The 21,558-nt window shown below is 42.2% G+C and overlaps 1 protein-coding gene across 1 annotated transcript in view; it reads left to right on the top strand.

Moving 5' to 3' along the window:
• The window catches only part of LOC122797063 (meprin A subunit beta-like), a 577,824-nt gene extending 565,774 nt beyond the window's left edge, over positions 1-12,050 (top strand). The window contains exon 11 of the mRNA XM_044065839.1: positions 11,744-12,050. The gene's annotated coding sequence lies outside the window, so the exon portion shown is untranslated. The remainder of the gene's footprint in view (positions 1-11,743) is intronic.
• Positions 12,051-21,558: the final 9,508 nt, after the last annotated feature.

The following is a 21,558-nucleotide window of genomic DNA, read 5'->3' as shown; positions in this document are numbered from 1 at the left end:
TAGGCAAAACTGCTATACAACTGGTAGCATGTTACAGACCACCCTCCCAATCTCAGGAACCCCATTCAGCCTTCCTGAAGACATTGGAGGATATGAATGTCTCACCAAACACCATCATATTGGGAGACTTCAACTACCCTAACATAGACTGGGTGCATTATTTTAACCCAAACACCCTAGCCCAAAGGTTCCTGGAATTCATAAATTCAAATGCAATGGAACAGCTAGTCACCTCTCCCACAAGGGGAGATAATATACTAGACCTGATCATCACAAACATGGGGACAGTGTGCTCCACACCGTAAGTATACCCCTCACTAGTGAGATCTGACCACAAACTAATCACCCTGGATATACATATCCCACCTCCACCCCCAACACAAAAGACTACAGTGAAAAACTTCTCAAAAGCCGACTTTACACTTCTTAAAGCTGAGATGGTATCCTTTAAGCCCACTGGGCCAGTGGAAACCAAATTCCACAATGCAGAATCCTGCACAAATGCTTTCTACGGACATCTCCAAGAATGCATGGATCATGCAATCCTATATAAAACCAAAGCCCTCCCCACCAAGGGCAGGCATCCTGTCTGGTGGACCCCAGCCATAAACAAATTGTATAACAAAAGAAGGTAGCTACTGCACGACAGAGCAGTATCCCATGCAGGGAAGGCGTCTGTGGATCAGCACTAGTAGAAAGCTACATTCTCTCATAAAAACATCCAAGGCCAACTTTGAGAGAAAAATCACTGTGGACACTAAAGATAACCACAAGGCCTTCTCCTGCTATGTTAGAAACCTGGGCGGAAACCCTCAGATATGTTCAGAGTTAGTGCACAATGACATAACATACACTGAACCCACAGATATTGCCAACATTCTGTCAGACAGGTTCAGTGCAAATGTCTCCCCTCCCTCACCCCCAAAAGAGGAAATACTCATCTCAGCTGAATGTCACCTCCCTGTCATCTCAGATGTCCAGGTGAGAACCGCCCTCAGCAAAGCTATAAACACAGCATCACTGGGACCTGACGGTATCCCGGGTTGCATGCTATGTGAACTCCAAGAGGAGCTAAACCCGCACATAAAACTGCTATTTAACCATAGCCTTACTACAGGATATGTACCTGAACACTGGCGTACAGCAACAGTAGTCCCACTCCACAAAGGAGACACGTCTACAGACCCTGGTAACTACCGCCCCATAAGCTTTATCCAGACTGGTCTGCAAAGCTATGGAAAGAATCATTATGGAACTCATAAACAGAGACATTGGGGACTTACAGACACTTGATCCCACCCAGTTCGGCTTTGTAAAGGGCAGATCCTGCCTTTTGAACCTGATTGACTTTTTCGAAACAGTCACTAGAGCCATTGACGAGGGCAAAGCAGTCCATACAGCCTACCTGGACTTGGCTAAAGCTTTCGACACAATACCCCACTCCGGCATCATAGACAAGCTCAACAGCTGAAATGTAAATCCATATGTCACAAGATGGGTGGCAAACTGGCTAAAGGATAGAACCCATAAATTCAAAATCACTGGAGCCATGTCAGACTCAAAGCCAGCCACAAGTGGTGTCCCACAGGGCTCTGTCCTGGGACCCCTCATGTTCGGCATTTATTTCTCAGATGTGGAAGCAAACTTGGGAGGGTTGTGGCTGACAAAGTTCGCAGATGACTGCATACTAGGCACCATAGTCGATACACCAGCTGACACATACATCCTACAGAAAGGCCTCACTGAAATGGACAACTGGTGCCGGAGTCATGGCCTTAAACTAAATGCCAAATAATGTATAGTCATCCCCTTTGGGAAAAACAAAGTACCCACAAATTATCACATAGACAGTAACCCACTGAGTATGGAAAAAGTAATCAGAGACCTGGGGACCCAAGTCGATAGTGACCTCTCATTTGACACCCACATTGCCAAAGTGGTTAGAAAGACTTTTACCTTGCCCACCTTATCATGGAGGGATTCACATCCAGATCAAAGGAGGTCATTGTACCCCTATACTACTCCCTTATCAGGCCCATGAATGAGTACTATGCCCCATTTGATATGTACCTCACCCGGCACTTGCAACAGCTAGGGAGACCCCAAAAGTACCTCACCAAGAGGATCACGGGGTCTCCAACATATGTCATATGCTGCCAGACTAAAGAAACTCCAGCTCTATTCAGTAGCATACCGCCTACTTAGAGGTGATCTGTGCCTGATGTACACGGCCATGTCCAATCAGGAATTGATGGACATGCTCCACCTCATATAATCCAAATCCATCAGAACCACGAGAGCTAATGATTTACACCTCAGCACAAATATGAATAGGACATGCTGGAGGGACAGATTCATAAATCAGAGGCTTCCCATACTCTGGAACAGAATCCCAGTTCATGTTAGGCAGAGCCCCTCACTGACTCTCTGCATGTGAAATCTTGAGGAGTGGATGGGAGATCGTAGGTTTACCCCAGGGGTCATCTCTGTGTCACTACTAGACAGAGGCACAGTAAAATAATTCTATTATGTAAGGGGGTCTTCACTGTGTCACTTCTAGACAGAGGCACAGTATTCTAAATCTATTCTGTACACTTTTGTACCATTACATGGGGTGGCGAAAGCCACATCACTATGGCTAGGCTTATAAATGCCCCAGGGCAGATAGCCTAGTACTAAACTATGAAACAGTGAAACTATATATGTCTATGTATTTCTACATCCCTCTCTATCTATGTATACATATATGCATATTATATATATATATATATATATATATATATATATATATATATATATATATATATATACACATACATATCTTGATATACATACGTATACACATGATATATATATAATCCTTTTTAGTTCCACATATGTATACACACACTAACGTACTGATGAACATCCATTACTGTACAACCTACATTGTACATTGCACTACAACCTACATTGATATGTGCACATAGCTACCTACACATACATATGTATGTCCAGCCTTCAGTGACAGTTGCAGTATGTCCACGGCCCTATGCACATCTTCATATACATAGATACAGACCAATAACACATATGGAGGGTTCACAGTATGTAGACTATTATATTAGTACTTTACATTACCTGTGTTTGTTGCAGCTGTTTGCGTTGGCTTTCAGATAGTTGGCCTGCTGTCAACTTGTTTGTTTTGTTGTTACTTTTTTTTCTTTCTTTCTGTTTCTGTTTTTCTTTCTTTCTTTCTTTCTTTCTTTCTTTCTTTCTTTCTTTCTTTCTTTCTTTCTTTCTTTCTTTCTTTCTTTCTTTCTCTCTCTCTCTCTCTCTGTCTCCACCTCCAGAGGGTGCAATGAAAGTATTGCATGTGTGTATTGGGAGTACAGGATGCTTTTGTAGGTATCTGCACATGTCCATGTGATGGCCTCTGTACCACTTGTTAGCCAGCATTTACTAATTGCATGTAGCCTGTTGTGTAGTGATTGCAGTTCACACTGTGATTTCAGGACAGTGCTATAAAAAGGTTTGTTAGGTAGGCATAGCCCTTTCAGATAATAAGGGTGGGGACCATGCTGGTTTGCTGTGGACACTGTTCTGTGAGTGTAAGGGTTGGTATGTCTCTCATATTTCAGGCTGCGTTGTAGACACTGCAATGCATGTTGTACTGTAACCTGAGTATTCCTTCCTCCAGTTTCCTCTTCTCAGTGTGTATGTAAACTGACACCTACGGCTAGTAATGCTGTGTATATGGGTGTGTGTGCTTTCCTGTGAGAATTGTGGTGTAACTGGTATATAGCAGTGGCTCTTGCAATCTGTTGCTATGGCTTCAATATTTGCCCTTTACATTCACTCCTTGTATGCCTGCTATGTGTCTTTCCTGTAATGTGTTGCTATGGCTTTCCTATTTTCCATTTACATTCACAGCTTGTAATGCTTGCTATATCTGTTTGGTCAGCAATTCCATATGTGTTTGTTGTGGTAGGGTGGTACTGCATGCAGTGTGGTCTGGACATGGTGTGGACCTTGACACTTAGAAGGGTATTTGATCATGCTGCTGAGCAGGCCTCAGATACTCTCAGATGCATCTTTTACCAGCCTCATGGAATAGTACATATCAGTGGGATACACCCATGAAATATTCTGATATTCTGCAGTTGTGACTGTGGGTTATTTTGAGCATATGTATTACTACTCCATTTGTGATGTGCAAGTGGTACATAATTTCAGTAATTCATAGTTAGCATTGCATGTGTTGTGACACCTTTCTGCTTACTGTTAGTACATTTCACAGGGAGTCAGTGGGGCACAGTTCACATTTGTTTTCAAATCAGGGACATCCCTGTAACTCAGTCACAGTTGCTATGTCTGGGCTCTTAACTATTCAACTATGGCAGTGTTTATCCTGATCTGAGTATGTCTGTGGCTTGCCAGGTGCTATTGTGACATTATTACCTACTAGCTACCAACTAGCATGGCTGTTTCTCTTCACACAGTACTATTTTACAAATCCACTAGATTTGACAGTAAATATACAGGACATGCTTTGTGTACTAGACTTGCTATATTCCCTTTACATTAATTCCTACTATTTCATGATATATTTCTTTCAGCACAATGTTCATGTATAGCAGTCATGGCTTAGTGGTAAGTCATGAAGACTAATCTTTCCAAGGTCCTGGGTTCGAGACTGACAGAGGAATTTTAGTTTGCAGCTGAGCAAACTACAGGCCTTGTCATTCAGAGTGACTAAGGCACTTTTAAGCAGTTGTAAGTGGGTTAGCGCTGGTTTGCGCAGAGCTCACGCATGTGCACTGTCGCGTAGCTTTGCGCACACACGCTCAGCTAAGCGCACACAAGTGCACACCCACTTACTACTGCTTAAAAGTGCTTACTCTCGCGTACACCCGTGCTAATTTCTTTTAAAGAAAAGAAAATGGGGAGATAGGAAAGTGGTGAAAAAGGGGGCACAAAGAGGGTAGAACAGTAGGAAAACAAGCTCGGGTTTTGCAGGAGGGATGTAGGAAAGCCCATAGCTGCCCATTTCTTTATCAGCAACAGCTGTGCATATGTTTGTAATTTGGTGTGAAATTTGAAACCTTCCACCCCTGAGAGAGGGGTGAGGACAATATTTGTTGTACAGCCAATTGTAATTGCCAGTTTACATGTCCAGCAGACATGTGTGCAAAATGGGCAGCTATGTATGGGGCGTAATTTTTTTGTGGGTACAGAGTGCCCTTTTTTTTTTTTTTCAGGTGAGAGTGGTATGTCAGGTACAGGAAGTAGGTATAGCTGGGGAGGTAGGTAGGGGAGGTTAACAGACAAGACAAACAAGATGCATACAGGGGTGGTGTATGACACGTGGGGGGATACACAATTGACGGGGACGGATGTTTGAATATCTCGAGCCCATGAGCCCACAGATGGCAACAGTGGAACTGAGATCCCCACCCATGGGCAATTGCCACTGTGCCTTCACTGCCCAGGACAGGGCTGTGCTGGGGGCTGTGTAGGATGGGCAGCAGGCACGCCCGTGAGTTGTGCCACCCATGCCTCAAGCTGCTGTAGGGGCCCAAGCACAGCATGCCTGATCTCCCTACGCACCACAGTCCGGACACTATGGAGGGTGAGTGGATGTTCTCCTCCGGCCACGCTTGCAGAGGGGGGACGAGCCCCATCCCCTGCAGCGCTTCCACCCGCAGGTGGCACAGGGCCACCAGTGGAGGGTCCAGCCTGGGCACTAATGCCAGGTGCACTCGCCAGCTGAGGTGGGAGAGGTGGGTCCGCTGGAACCCGCCTTCCCTGTCGTCCTATGTTTTGCATTATTTTATGACAGTTTGGGTTAGTAACGTACAATACCATTCACAATTAGTTGTAACAGCATGCATTAGTATTCCCATTAACCAAACACCCATAAATTCAAGCCATTGAACAGCAAGCATAACACATGCATAATTTGAACAACAATACACAATCCAACAACATGTAGGGTTGATTGATGGCAACAGGCCATCAGGTTTGGATGTATGAACAGGGCACATGCATCAACATACATGCAAATATGTATGAACCAACAGGACAAATGTCCAGGGGAGTTAATTGTGAATACACATACCCATTTCATGTGGAATGGATTATTTGTGGTTATAGGGTAGGGTGAAGAAATATTTCATTAACAACTTCAAATACCTATACATATGCTGTACATTTCTACTAGCTGCAGATATATACACACTACAGGTCTGACTACAGTTTCCTACATGTAAACTTATGCATGTTGGTGATGGGAATGTTACTGCTATATTAATATACATTGCATTTTTATTCATACACATTCATATCTGGTTCTGTTCAGCTACAGCATCCTGCTACATTTGCTTTATATGGCTCTAGACAACTGTGGATGTTTGGTATTTCATACAACCATACTATCTGCATATTGCAAACGTACAGCAACATATCCAGATTGTGGGACACACATTCCAGCTTCAGTACTTTATTCCACACATTTCACTGTTTGGTTGTGCCTGTCACATTCATTTCATTCTGTACTGACTGCAGTATACTTTATTCAGGAGTTATTACAACTTTATTGGTGGATTCATACCTCTTTCTCACACTCTCACTTGTTTTATTTTTACAATTCAGGATGGTACTTAATTCTAGGCTTTATTGACATGTTTTACTTGGTTACAACAATCCTTTCCAACAGTCTCACTTGTGTCATGTTTCAGATTTTAAACAGGGATATATTTCACACATGTGTTTTACTCAGCTTGTGTAGCTGTAATTTACAGCCTGCTGCAGGTTATGTACTATTACATTACAGGTGGAACATCTTTATTTCAGACTTGTTTCATTTTTATTTTTGGATTACAGGCTGCATCACACTTATGTAATCACACGGTACTAGCAGAATCTCTCTTACACTGTTACTTGCACTTTTTATTAATAAGTGACTACACTGCACTCTTTTGCAAGCTGTCATACTTATATTTTTTAACAGTTACAGGGAGAGAATTACTAACCTGCCTGGTGGCGCAACCGCACAAGCCTATCGGCATAGGCTCAACGATTCATGGAACGGACACCTGCAGCTGTAATATAAATGAAGTAATATTGGAATACACATCTCCATAATATCAGCTAGGTTAATTTCTTACATAAATAATTACATGTAACTTACTCAGTAGTGGGGCGTTGGGCATTTGCCGGGCCTCCTGGATCCAATGGTTCAGTTGGTCCTGCTTCTGTCTCTTCAGGTCCGCATGGTGGTGACGGACCTGTTCACCAGTCCTTGGTATTCCTGTGGCACTGGTGAGATCATGTGCCAACCGGTCCCATGCCTCAGCCTTGTATGCTCCCCACAGGACCTGGCCCTGCATGAGTTGGGCCTCATGATCATGGACGAGGAGCCAAACCATACATTTGGACTCCTCAACGCCCTACCTCTGTGCTCGGAAGCAACTACCCTCTCCTACACCTGCCATCCTGACTGCAAATCGATTCCACAATCAGTTATGCTGTGTATTCCCGCCTATGGTGCTTATATATGCCATTTTTCCCGCACTTATCTGTGATTGGCCATTTTGGAAATGTATCAGCTTCACAAAACCTGCTTTGTCATGCTTCTCTTTCCATTCATTCCTATATATATGCTAATACTGCATTTCTAAGAGCAACTGTCATGGCTTAGTGGTTCAGTACTTTGACTATGGTGCATGGTATCCTGAGTTTGAGCCTGGCCATTGCTTTGTTTTTTTTTATGACTGTCTACACAAGCTAGGAGGTGTGTCTGTGTAAAGGCAGTTTTGATACAGCTTGCTCAACATTGCCCGCCGGTTATATTGTTGGCGTGGTGCGCAGCTCAGCGCAAACGGGTTACGCTAGTTTACGCGTCATTTGGCTGTCAGCACGCATATTACGCTCAGCTCAGCCACGGGCACACAGTTTCAGTGTGTTACAGCACTACTCATCCCTGGGTACTCATTTTACACCTGTTAAACCACTGCTCATCTACGGGCAGATATGCTCAGCTTGTTAGAGTGTAGCTCAGCTATAGGCACTTCTGACATTTTTTTTTTTTATTATCTCAGATTTCTTCAAAATGCATGGCCCATTTCATTACATTTTACATAAAATATAATTTTATATATGTACATATATGTCAGGGAATTGTTTTGTGCTTATTTCACTAAAAATAAAAATTGATGTTGTGGGGGCTCGAACCGTGACTGCTTCCTCTTCAGCCGACATGTCTACTGCTACGCTATTGCTTCTTGGCTTACTTTGCATAATTAGATCTTATATGCTTTTCCACTGACTGCTAACTGTGGCTAAGAGACGGGCACTCCCGCGCAAACGAGCGCAATTACGGGCAAACATCTTTAAAACTTATAAAAAAAATATAGCATGTTCATTTTTACATTTTATGTTTATAGTCTGTGGGGGCATGTGTTGTGTTGTGTTTGTTGACATTTACGCAGACTCTCTCGTGGGGGTTTACTTTCGGGACTGTTACTCTTCAGGGGGCGTGATCATTTGCAGGACTCGCCCTGCGGACACGCCCCCTACTTTCTTACACGGACCGTGTTAGCCTTAAGTGTGAGTCAGCATGCCCTCATGAATATGCATGGCATGCTGACGTCACACCGTTTAACTGCAGCCTCCGTGTAAGACTTGTAACTCTAACACAGAGGCTTCGTGAATCCTGCCCAGTATCTTTTGAGAATCCAACTCTTGGATTTTAAAGCCTGTTTTTTCTACATCTTTGTTAGCCTTTTAGCTTTATTTTTAAAATGCAATGCACATCAGTTTTATTTTTAAGGCACAATGCATTATACTCATCATGGCACTGGATACTTTAGCTGCATTCAGTTTCTTTATGTTGCTTAAAATTTAAATATTTTTAGTATGCAAGTCTACCAAATACAAATCAGCATATTAAAATAAATAGTATCATTTAACTGTAAAGAGTGGAAATTAATGTTGCCATTCTGTTACTTTGTAGAAGGTTATTTTTCATGGTATAAAATAGGTTTTCTTCTCCAAGAAAAAAAAAAAAAAACATTGGCCACTATTATGCAATGAATAATGCTGACAGTGGCATTAGGCCTTTCCACCCTTAGCCTTTTACCTGAAGGGCATGATTTCATTAAGAAAGTAGTTATTAATTATTTTGCATTTTTATTAGAGTATATATTTTTTGGATGCCATGCAAGTGTTCAAAGATTCACTTGTTTGAACAGAGAGAAGACTGGTAAAATTTATCAAATATGAAAAAAGATCAGAAACTGATGGTCTTCTCATGTCCAAAATCATGGAACAGTGGTGACTGGGAATTTTCCCTGTCTTCAATGTAGTGTGATCAGTTCCTACTGGTGGATGAAGCTTGAATTCTCAAGTTACAACTGCCTCGGCTTCAACTTGCTGATGGTCGGACTTCCTTCATAGGAAACCACTGTCAGCAAGTTGCACCAGATGAGATTCCCATTTGGGGAGAATTACTCTGCTTTTTGAGCAACTGTGACCTTGGTCTAGGGGTGCAGGGAGGCTTATTAGCTTTAATCCACTCATAGTAGAAGCAGTGTAATCTTGGAGTTAGTATTTATAAAAAGTACAGAGTATAGGGGATGGGTGCAGGGGGTGTACCTCCCTACAAAAAATGTTTTTTAATTTTTCAGTTTTTTGGAGTACTTGAGTTTTGAATAATCTTGTTTGAACACTGCAAACTCATTTTTTTGTCTATATATATATATATATATATATATATATATATATATATATTGTAAAAGAATTTCTGAGCTGTATATCTGAAAATCAGTGTAAGATATGCAACTGTTGCTGGGGGAAGTAATTTAGAGAAAAAAAAAAAAAATATATATATATATATATATATATATATAAACTGTCAATGGTTTGAATGATCTTTGTTTTAATTCATTGCTTTTAATATTAGAAAAAAAGGAAGGATGTAGTACAAACTGGCTTTTTAAAATGTTACATGTCCTGCAGTTTGAAAATGCGAGTTACAGGGCAGACTTACAGTATTACTGGACTTGCTTTACATAGGTAAGTACTAGGTCAGCCGCCTTTGTAGGGCATTTAAGGTAAACCAATTTGACCTCAAAAGTGAGAAACAGACCATGTTCCCTGTGTCATAAATGCCTTAACTGTTATGCCATCTCCCAACCCCAAAGATTTCACAGCACCTTCCATCAATGCAGACAGATGTGACCTTGATTTACCATCTCATCTGAAGGACAACCCACCCCCCCTTAAAGTTTACTGCAGTATAAACAATATATCTACATGGTGCGAGAGTGAAACCCACAGCCTTTTGCACCAAAGGCAAGCATGCTACCATTGCCTGTTATATTTTTCCATATCAAGGTGGTGGAAGGATCTGGAGGTTGCCTTTCCTATAAACTATATGAAAGCACTTGGCTATTGTAACTGTGAGGTACTGTTCTAGTTATTGCAGTGTTTAAACTATAGAATGAGAAAATCCTGTGTGGTTTGATTTTGTGAAGGCAAAAAAGGCTGGTGTGACAAAAAGGTTTTTGTCTCATGTTTTTGCCTGTTATATTTTTCCATATCAAGGTGGTGGAAGGATCTGGAGGTTGCATTTCCTATAAACTATATGAAAGCACTTGGCTATGGTAACTGTGAGGTACTGTTCTAGTTATTGCAGTGTTTAAACTATAGAATGAGAAAATCCTGTGTGGTTTGATTTTGTGAAGGCAAAAAAGGCTGGTGTGACAAAAAGGTTTTTGTCTCATGTTTTTGAAATTCCGTGAAATAAATAAGCACTCTCAGTTTTATCATGATCTCCCTGTGTATATATATATATATATATATATATATATATATATATTTTTTTTTTTTTTTTTCAAACCCTTAGAACGTTGAATGTCCATTAGAGTTGAATTACTTTCTCAGCCCGTTTTCTAAGAACTGATAATGAATACATTATTTTACCCATGAAAAAGTTAAAGTTCTTTTATAATTTATGCTAGAACAACTTTGTATCATAGGACTAATTTTGCCTTAAAAAAGGCACTTCTTAATTCTCACTGAAGGCAGAAAATCATTGAGGTTAAATGACAGCATTGCCCATTGCTAAAAGTAAGGAGACCCCCTACAGACCACTATCCACAGAAGAATTGTTACAATGAAGGGATAATAATTGGTCACCAATGCTACTCAGAAAGTGAAAACGGAGGAAAAATGCAAGACAGACATCTGTACATGAATAATGTTTTAGCAACTTGATTTATAGCTTCAAGGAATAGTTGTACAAAGTGCTCTTTGTAGACCCTGAAGTGTATGACAATGGTTTAATTATTACAAAAGCCATCCATGTGGGAATATCTCAAACAACTATGTCATGTGTCATGACAATGTTGGCAACTGTACAATTACAATACTGGTGACAGTGATCATAGAGTTAAAATTACTGCACACGAAAGTTGAGCCATGGCACTTTGCATTCCTCTGTCCACGTGACATGTATGCTTGGGATTTTTCTGTGTGGTTTATTGCTGGATATACTTTTCACTGTAGCCTTTGTCAGTGGGCTGGAATTCTTAAGTGTTAATGAATCAAGTCACTAAATTCAAAGAACTGCAATATCTGTGATTCATTAGTAGCAATCATATATTTAAATGTTTTTTGAATCCTGCAATCATTTATTAAATGAGTGTAGTTCCATATAACATATTCTTTTTACTAACTAACATATATTGTTACCATGCAGACTCTATACGAAGATTCAGAAAAATGCTTCACTGAGGAAGGAAAAGAAGTAATCGCCATCACAAAGAGAACCTATAGAGTTCACAACATCTTCAGATATACAAAAGTCATTTTATTTTTGTTTTACAAAACTGTTCTATATATGATAAACATGTCAAATTAATTAAAATTATAAATGAAGATGCTTTGAATCTGCAATGGAAATTTTTCATAGGAAGAAAACAGTGTCTTGAGAAACTGCAAAGAAAATAAATGGGCAAAACTGTTTATTATGCTATTTATCTTCTCTTGTCTCAAATAAAAGTTTATATACAGCTGTTTTTTTTAAATGATTTTTTATTTATTTATTTTTTATTTTACATTTGTTGACCGAGCTAGTCTAACTGGATACATGTCCATTTTCAGTAGAGGCCAGGGGAGATAAGCTCTGTGAGAACAAAAACAAAACATCTCATATGCAAACAAAATCTCATAGAGAGCTATTCATATGTACAATGTACGTTGTAGGTATAGTACAGAGATTATCAAAGAGGGTAGACATTTAAAACATAGTACAAAGAAATGCAGGTACATTACAAACATTGCAGGTTAATACATAATATATAAAAGAAGGCAGGTTATAATATAATTATATTTGTAAAAAAAAAAGTTGTCTCAATCATGTTTCCAGAAGATGCAAGTAAGACTATATAGTAGGACAACGGTATGCTGTATAACTTGATTAATGAGAAAAAGAGGGTAGGCAGGAGAAGATTAGAAGAGCTAGTTGCTTAGTCAGGCTTAGTACAGGGGCACAACCAGTGTGTCTGAGGAAGAGTTTTAGTTTACTTTTGAAAAGTGATATAGAGGGAAGTGAGGAGAGTTCACTGGGAAGAAGGTTCCAGGATTTTCCATCAGTATTAGAGAAGAGGGAGTCCTCAGCTCTGTTGTTTGACTTTGAAATATCTACAAGAAGTTTATGTGATGATCGTAAGGTCTTCAGATTGGTATGGGGGATGATGAGGGTAGATAGTACAGGAGTATTGGTAAGTTGGTAAAGGGTCTTATGGGCAATGGTCAGTTGGTGGAATTTAAGCTGATTTGCAGTTCAAGTCATCCTAGCTGCTTTAGATTATAACAGTGGTGAGTTCTGAAAGGGTTTCCTGTAGCAAATCTGGCTATGTTATTGTAGGAATATTCCATTTTATTGAGGTTGTTTTTAGATACATTTGTATATATGGGTGAGGCATAGAGGAGAGTAGAGATTAGATGAGTGTGAGCAATAGTTATTCTAGCTGAAGGAGAAAGGAAGGGTTTGATCCTGTAGAGAGAGTCTAGTTTTCTGTTAACAGTTTTTAGAGTATTATTGATATGGGTGTCGAAGTTGAGGTTGTTGTCTATGGTGATACCTAGTAGTTTGGTTGTAGGTTCTGGGGATACAAGAGTACCGTTATTGGATGTTACAGTGAAATCTATTGGGGAGGACTTACGAGTAGGAGTAAAAAGGAGGAGTTTAGTTTTTTGGGGGTTCAGGAGGAGACAGCGCTGTGTAAACCATTGTTTAACTGTGTTAAACACTTTTTGGGTAAGGGAGTAAAGTTCAGATTTGGTTATGGATGAGCATATAAGAGTGGAGTCATCTGCATATTGGATGCATGTAGCTTGCTGGATTGCTAGGTGAAGGTCATTGATAAATATAGAAAAAAGGAAGCGTCCTAATATGGTCCTTTGAGGGACACCAAGGTTAACAGGCAGGTGGGTAGATAGAATATTGTACCAAAGCACAGCCTGTTGTCTGTTATCTAGGTAGGACTTGAACCATTTTATAGCAGGTTCATCTAGTGACAGGGATTTAAGGATATTTAAAAGTATCTGGTGAGTTACCATGTCGAATGCCTTGGACAGATCAATAAACAATGCAGAGAAAAGCATATTGTGGTTACATTTGTTGTTGATACAGTCGGTAAAGGAGAAGAGGGCAGTAGTAGTGCTGTGGGAAGGTCTGAAACCATGTTGACAGCTGGATAGTAAATAATTTTGGATTAGGTGGTGTAGCATTTGCCTGTGTATACATTTTTCCATGATCTTTGCCAAAGGAGAAAGTAGGGCTATGGGACAGTAGTTAGAGAATTCAGTAGAGCTTCCGACTTTATGTAGGGGGATAATATGGGAGACTTTCCAGATACTAGGGATGTGTCACTCACTGATGGTTCTATTGATCAAGATGGAAATGGGATAGGCAATGGATTTGGCTGCTTTTTGTAGATATTTTAGATTACTTAATTAAGTAATGAATTAATTTATTTATTTATTGTCATTTGTTTACCAGATTGGTCCAACTGAGCCAAAGGCCCATTTTCAGTGGAGACCAGAGGAGAAAAGCTCCAACTACAATTGCAGCATGCCAAAAAAAAAACAGTAATTAATACAAACCCCAGGATTCATGAAGCTTGCGCCAGGCGCATGCATAGCGTAGGCGTTATAATGCCAAATATGGCCGCCGAGCAATTCAGGTACGATCTAATTCCACGTGCACTACCGGCGTACACCAGATCTGTGGAGCCCCCCGGCGTAGGTATGCAAATCACCCCATGTGCAGTGTTGCACCATGCAAATGAAGGCATATAGCGATTCATGAAGTGGTGCAGGCGTAGCATAAGCCCACGGAAATGTAAACCAAAAAAACACGGTTTACATTTTCCCAAACATAACATCGGAGCTATGGAAGAGGGCCATACCCAGGTATCACAATGTGAACATATGCCAATGGCAAAATACACAGCCAATGGTATAAGAAAAGATGCACAACATGTAAATAACAACATTTAATGTCATGTCCACAGTAACGCACAGCAGAACCGCAGGGCATGTTTGTGGAAGCTGTAACATAAAGAAATAATATAAAAATGTCATAAAATCTCAAAGTAATAGAAATCAGGTTTACAGAATAACACACAATGGTAGGCATGGAACACCACAACCAAGGTGCAAGGGTTGCTAAGGGCTTGCAATAGTGTTCGGCATGGTAACTATGAATTAGTAGTCAATGCCATGCAAATGAGACAGATAATACTGAATCGCAAATGTCCCACCGGAGGAAGGTTGTACCATACGGCGCAGCGGTATAACACTGAGGAGTGGCTCAGAAGAGATACATGACATCAGCAGAGGGGTGTGCCACTGTAGCACTAAGCACATTGGAGCATTGCAAATCTGGCCTGTCCGTTGCTTAGCAAAGCTGCAGGATAGGGGTGGGGAGGAATTGTTTAGCTGAGAGCACACATGGTGGCCAAAAGCGCATGTGTACGAGGATGAAAACATGCCCGAAACCCAGTTATCGGGCGCATGCGCCGCAAACAATAGCAGAAACAGGAAGGTCAGGGGAAGGAAAGGAAATGCGGAAGTAGGATAATTGGAGTACTAATGAGCAATCAACACCAATCAACCCACAAAGGCCAATCGACGGCAGCTGACAAGTCCGCTTGCAGAAACCTGCAAAACAGGATAGGGGAGGCATGTGAATGCAAAGAAAGGAGGGGAGGTATTGGATTGCAAAGATAGGAGACCTGACACAGCAGAGCAAAGCAAACTGACAGCAGACCGGCAGTAGCACACATAACGCAAGATACACCAGGTGCAGGAAAGCACAAATGAAAGTAATTTGCAGGATGCATGCCAGAAAATGGTAGGTGCAATGCGCTGAAATGTAAAGGGAAGGTCAAGAGGTAATCCACAGCAGGCAAATGTAATTCAACACCAAAGGCACCACAATAGTAGTTCCGGCAGTAAAACACATAAGATAATCTGTAGCTATGAACGTACATACACACCCTATGACATCATTGGTATTCACAGCACAATAGTATAAAGTGTGTAAGCACCCAACACACACCTGTGTATTCCCAAACACCACACTGTACATGTTGGGAGCTGCCATAGCTGTGATTCATCAGCATGTGTTAGAGACTGTCGGTGTTATGGAGGATGATGCCGACAACCACCGCAGGCCTCAGAGGAGAAGGAGAGTGTTCAGACCAAGGGTAACCTACCAGGGGCTACATGACCTGGAGATAGTAGAGCGTTACAGGGTGGACAGGGACATCTTACAGCAAATAGTGGAGCTGTGCCGGCCACGCCTGAAAACCAGAAACAACAGAGGGGAACCCATACCAGTGGACACGAAGGTATGTGTAAGCCTGTGAATACTGGCCACAGGTACCTTTCAAAGGCCAACTGGAGATATAATGGGTATCTCACAGGCATCAGCATCCAGGGTACTACACCAGTTCCTGGATGCCATGTTACCACATGCCAATGAGCAGATATACTTCCCCAGAACTCAGGAGGAGTTGTCCAGCAATATGCGTCACTTCCACCGTGTGGCACAATACCCGGACGTACTGGGTGTGATAGACTGCACGCACATACAAATCAAGTCACCACCCAGTGAGCAGAGTATGCACTACATAAACTGCAAGGGATTCCACTCCAACTGCCAGGTCGTGTGCAATGCCCAGGGCATTATCATGGATGTGTGTTCTGGCAGCCCTGGAAGCTACCATGACTCCCATATCTGGCATGCCTCACAGCTGTATCAGATATTTGTCAGGGGGGACATCCCACATGGCCATCTTGTGGGGGATGCTGGCTATGCACTGGAGCCGTGGGTGATGACTCCCATCAGAAACGCACACACACCCATGCAAGAACGCCATAATGAGGCACACGCACAAACCAGAATCATCATAGAGCATGTGTTCGGGATGCTGAAATCACGGTTCCGGTGCTTGGATACATCTGGGGGAGCCTTGCAGTACTCTCCAGGCATGTGTGCCACATCATCATAGTATGTGCCATGCTACATAATATGATCCTGCGGAAGCAGCTGCAGCAGGGACAAAATGGTGAAGGCCCTCATAGCCCACCGCAATTGCCAAGGCCAGTACAGGCACAGAAGGATTCAGACCATGAACACACTGTGCCAGCCCCAGTAGGCAGACGGTGGCGTGCCCAATATGCCTACGCCTTGGCAAAGAGGGAACGTATAGCACATACACTGACCGTGTAGGCCCCTACGGACTGACACCTCTCCACCTGCACACACAGTAAAATGGATGGCACACAAACATGACCACCTGTAAATTGTAATGTATAGGTGGCCCAATGTGTGACTCCTACATAGGCAGCCCTCAAACATTGTAAACACAACAGCCAGTGCAACACGGAATACCAACACCTGAACAGTACATGAGTCTTACAGCATATGGTGGTGCTGTGTGCCTGTCACGTTTCCCGCCAGATATATATATATATCTATATATATCTATATATATATATATATATATATATATATATATATATATATATATATATATATATATATATATATATATATATGATATAATATATATAGATATAGATATAGATATATATATGTACACATATGCATATATATAATACAGATAGAAAGGGCAATAGAGGGATATAAGGTGATATAGATGGATTCAGCGATATCTGCAAATATGATAGATAGTTCAACGACATTCATAACATCTTGGAGGTACAAATAAATAGGATACCGCCAACCATGGAATGTGTAACATACCGACATGCATAACCACGAGGCTGAAAGACCGATAGAACACAGTACCGGAACAGTACATCCGCGAGTAATAGTATGATGATATGAAGGGATGGTTAGTCACCGCTGACGGTGTTGCGGTCCACGTAGGTACTGTGTTTAACTGTGTCTGTGAGTGCTGTAGTCTGTGTAAGTGTGCGTTGAGGGTGCTGTGTGCATTTCTGTGTGACTGTAATGTGTGTGTGTGTCTGCAACATGTGTATGTTGGTGCCAAGTCAGAGGCAGACCAGTATGGTAGGTGTGGGTATAGCTAGCCGTAGGCATACGGTTACTACCTGTACCACAGTAGGAGGGACATCCCCACCCTGGGCAGGTGTGTCCTGACATAAAACAGTACAAAGGGCAAATGTCCGAGACGGTAGGACATAAATATGTCCCATATATAATGTAACAGTCATATTTAATAGTTATGCCTGTATGTAAAAAACTTAAATGTTACATGCAATATGATAAGTATCCAAAGTCACAACAATAGGTATGTAGTGAGGATAAAAGTATGTGCTACCTGTGTACTGACCGTGGCTACGTGTTGGCCTATAAACACTGCTTTGTGTCCCGCAAGTGTCCAACAATGACCATATGATAAGGTGGCAACCCATGGCAAACAGGCTCTTTTAACAACACAACCACAATGACTGCAAATATCTGGGACAAAAATACAAGGGATAGCTGTCACTTACACATATCCCCTGATATATCGCTGCAATTACGGAGGTATACAAGTAGTAAGCTCACCTGCAGATGATATAGAAACCAATTAACAATGGCCCAACGTACAATCCCGTAACATGTCTACTAACTGTTAGCTCTCTAATCAGGGATGGAGCCCACACACATATATACGGATTATGTAGAAATGCAAGGCCCACAAACCGTATATGTTACATTGCAACCACCAACATCCCCCACACTAGAAACTAAAGCAATACAAACTGTAATAGCAGCACAAACATCCAGTCAGTCAATTACATCTGCAGAACCCTCAACATACCATGTGAGAGACACAATTAAAGGCGACATGCAAAATTGCAGGCGTTGTATAATGGAACAAACAGCCATGTTACAGGTATTGATTGCAATACTCCATTAACAGATGCCGGGATGACAGGTACACCCACATGTTGAACCAAATACTCTACCTGTCACACACAATCCACGGGGGACATGAATCCAAACTATACTTGTCTCCATGCTTAGCAGTTGCAGTTACTCATAACAAAACACAATACAGACCATCTCCCCAAAGGTAGGGCAAATAGGCAACGCCCAAGTGGAGAATCCAATTATACCCCACTGTCGCTGCGTAATTGGTGAATGGAGTAGCTGCACAGCTGATATGCAAGTAATTAGTCACTCAGGAACACCAATTGGTGGGAAGAATCCACATGTTTCAGGTATCGACGTATATAAGGATGACTTGCCAGACATTCAAACCGTATGCTCATACCGAAAAACAGTTGAAACACTGTGAGAGAGATAGAAACAAAACGCCGTAACGACAACAAGGTATGTAGAACACCCGATATGTAAGGTTATGTATAGCATGATCTGTATTAATTAATTTTACTGTATATATAGCCTGGTTTGCATTAATTAAACGTGTCCGCAATGCATAAAGTGGGGAAAGGTATTGATGTAGTGATGTCTTGCTGAGCATACTAACGCTTGTAGAATCTGTGCGTCCAGCAGTGAGACACAAGGTACACAGCACAGACACCAGAAGGGATGCTACATTAAACAGAACAATGCCATACAACCCACCGTCAGTGGTAGGGTATGTCCAACAAGGACGTGCCATAGCAGGGGATAGTATATGTTGATATACTGTCACAGCACGCATGTGTATGGGTAAATAACGTTAATGACATATGTAAGGTGGTCCCGCTGAGCAAGTATGCTTTGCATTATGGGATACTATGTGAAATATGTGTAATGTATAGTATTATAGGTAGATATGACAGATATTCTACACAGCATAACAGGCATATCATGCATACCACAGGTATTGTCTATTGGTATGTACAATAACAGGATACATATGGCCTGTAGGTATGGGACATAGTAATAGCATAATAGCTAATCTAAATGGAAGGGCTACCAAGTAACCATGCACAAAGGACATGTAATAGCTGCACAGGTGCATAGTGGGGTACTATACAGTCTGTCAAGTCCATGTGTAAGCACAACTACAGTGTTCACACTAGTGGCACCTCTCCAGGGTAGTGTCCTGTGAAGAGCAGAGCCAGGTGTCACCTGCACCACTGCACAGTACAGCCACTGCAGTGATCCCAGGCCTACATGTGTCTCCCAACCACCAAGGGAGGTATCACATGAACAGTGCTACTGAGTGTCCCTGCGTGATGTACAGAGGACTTATGTTCCACAGCATGGTGAGTGTCCTGTTTGGGAATGTAACCCAGAAGCACATCCCACTCATTGTGGCATGTGTGCACATATCCATGAGCATGTTGCTCACAGTGGCCTCTGCTTATGTCGCATATGAGGAGTATATCCATCAATAATGTTGTGGACATGGGCCCTGTCTGATCAGCAGAGGTCACCCCGGAGTATGTAGTATGCAAATGTGTACAGATGTGGTGTCTGTAGTGCAGCCGCATATTTAAACTGTCGGAGCTCAGTAAACATCATGGCGTGTTAATGTTGTGGCATGTAAAGCTGTAGCTGTTGTGTAAGGTACACCCTAAATGGGGTGGTGTACCCTTGAATGTGTGTAGATGTCTTGAGTTCAGAGGTACAATGGGTGCCTATGTACCAGTTACACACCCAGTACAGATAGGTGTGGCCATGTAGGAGGATATCCACGCGCCAGTGGCAATACAATAACCACAGGAGTGGGTGCGACATATGTGTGTACTGCAAACATGTACAATGTGATATGTATATAGGGGACTACCATCCATGAGATAGTCAGTGGGTGAATGGTGTAATGCAAAGGTGATGTGCATGCACCTTGTGTCATGCAGCTTGATGCCATGATAGTCATATTATGTATCTGTCACAGCGACACCCATATGGTTGGAGTCAGTATCAGCTGGTGGAACAATCATGGCGCTTGGTATGTAGGGGTTCTAAAGCTAGGCAGGGAAAGTCCCCTGTGCCAGCCTGTTCCACAGGGAAGCATATACTTAACATAAGGGGCCCTAAGACTGAGGACTGTGGTATGCCAAAGTACCTGACATGTAGTAGGTGCTATGGTATGCTGGCCTCACTGTGTGTCCTGTCCATGAGCCACATAGCATAACATCCTGAGACACAGGGTACGATGTGCAGGTGGATGTGTATGTTGTCAATACCAAAATGGGGAATGGTGCTGAAAGGCAATGAGAGGACAATGTAGGATGTGTGCACTCCCGTACCATCAGCAACTGCCCTGGTAACTGTATGAAAGGAGTCCACCATGTGTAGGGGCCATGCTCTGGCCTTAACAAGTCCAACCCGGGTGTCAGCAGAGGACGGGAGACCAACAATGTCTCTGAGAATGACGTCCTTGATGATGTTCCCCATAGCCATGCAGAACAGTCCAGTCAGGTGTGTAGGACTATAGTCCCACTCGTGCAATGCGGTGCCACCTGTGTGTAGTGTGATAAATGCTGCTGTGTGCCATTCAGGGTCTACAATGTCTGAAACAAGGCTATTACTGAATATGGTGGCCTAGTGGGGAGACACGTAATTCAGAGGTTGGTGAACATCACAGCCTGGGACATTGGAAGGTGACATGGGGCCAGTGTCCCAGGACACATAGAGTGTAGGTCAGTACTGTGTAGGTGTGGTCACAGGGACACCACAATGTTCATGTATGGATTGCAGCCCTGTAGTGAGAGAGAGGGTGTACTGTCAGCATTGAATCCATCCTCCAGCATGTTGCCAACAATACCTGGGTCTGCAATGTTCCTGAGTGACTGTTGTATGTGACAGCAGATGTGGGTGTTGCCATCGAATACTGACATACCACCATAATGCCTGGTGGTACAACCCGGAATGTGTGGCAGTCATGTTTACGTAGCTAGTATTGGAGTATGTGATGAGGGACCCTGTGGCCCCACCACGGCTGACCAGTGAGCCACCCCACGCATGGGAATGTACACCACTGTGCAACAGCCTACACCTGTTGTTGTACATCATATGTCCATGGAACATGACCACCAGAGTGGCGTCTGTTATCTGGTGTGTACCAT

The sequence above is a fragment of the Protopterus annectens genome, chromosome 3.part0, assembly GCF_019279795.1.
Source record: "Protopterus annectens isolate FY-2018-M chromosome 3.part0, PAN1.0, whole genome shotgun sequence".
Taxonomy (NCBI): domain Eukaryota; kingdom Metazoa; phylum Chordata; order Ceratodontiformes; family Protopteridae; genus Protopterus; species Protopterus annectens.
Note: the sequence above shows the minus strand (reverse complement) of the source record. Positions and strands in the feature narration are given on the sequence as shown.